Genomic DNA, 1188 nt, shown 5'->3' with positions numbered 1-1188 from the left:
GAGCCCCCTGCTCTGGGTGCAGATGTCCCTGCTCCCTGCAGGGGGGTTGGACTGGAGGAGCTTTGAAGGTCCCTCCAACCCAAACCTGTCTGTGTATCTGTGATTCTATGATAATCTATTGCATGTGCTATTTTTCACCCACCGCAACACTAAATGAGCATTCCACCTCTCTCTGATACTTCAGTTTTATATTATTGGTTTCCAGAGGCTGTGTTATACTGACAGAAACTCAAAGTTAAAAGACACGAGAATAAAGCAACAAAAGAAAAAACAATTGAAGGAGCCTTTGAACAGCAGAGTGTCCTGGATGATCTCTGGGTCACCCGGGGAGCGCACATCGCAGGCGGTTGATAATGCTGCTGCGGTCCCTGACTTGCATCTGGGCTGTGTCACCCACGTTCAGGCAGTCAGTGAGGTTAGACCCCAGCTTCACAACTGAGACTCCTGCCTGCATCCATCTACATCGGCCTCGTCATCCCCAACACAGTCACCACCCTAAAGCAACAAAGCACCATCCTTCCCAAAACCAGAAGGATTTTCATCCAGAAAGGAGACAAAGATCAGCTGTCCCAATCCCTTTTTTCCTGTTGGGTAGCGTGGCGGGCAAGTGGTCTTGTATCCAAATAGCACCTCCCAGCATCATTCCTCTCTAAATGGGGCTTTTCGCGCAAGAAAGTAATGAATGAGTTTGAAGCATGTCCATAAATGCAACATTTCGAGACGTCATCTGCAGGATACGTTTATTTTAAGGGCCCTCCACCCTCCCCCCCCCAACACACCCCGGTTTATTTTAACAATGCTGTAATTTTCTTATATAAAATTACGTTTTTCTGTTTAACTCCATGCAGGTCGTGCAGCTTTTGCATGTGCACTGCATGCGCTGGGGACATTTGTCACCATCACATGCTATTTTTAGGCCTGTTATTCGTGAGGACCCCACCCTTGGCTTGGGGAGGGGAAGGGGGGAGTGCAGGAGGAGGGAGAGGAGGGAGGGGGAGGAAGGAAAAAGTCAGCCTCAGCACACTTCCAGCCTCTGGCCATCAACCTCCCCGGGGGCATGGGAACCATAAGGTCATTTCTCAAGCTGGCTGAGCTCTGGAGCTGTCAAACCACCCTGCGAGCTAAAAAAATGCAAATGTATGCAAATGAACGGGCTGCTTCTCTTCCTCTCCCCCCCCCCCCCCCCCC

This window comes from Buceros rhinoceros, unplaced genomic scaffold (genome assembly GCF_000710305.1).
Source record: "Buceros rhinoceros silvestris isolate BGI_N320 unplaced genomic scaffold, ASM71030v1 scaffold11202, whole genome shotgun sequence".
NCBI lineage: Eukaryota > Metazoa > Chordata > Aves > Bucerotiformes > Bucerotidae > Buceros > Buceros rhinoceros.
Note: the sequence above shows the minus strand (reverse complement) of the source record.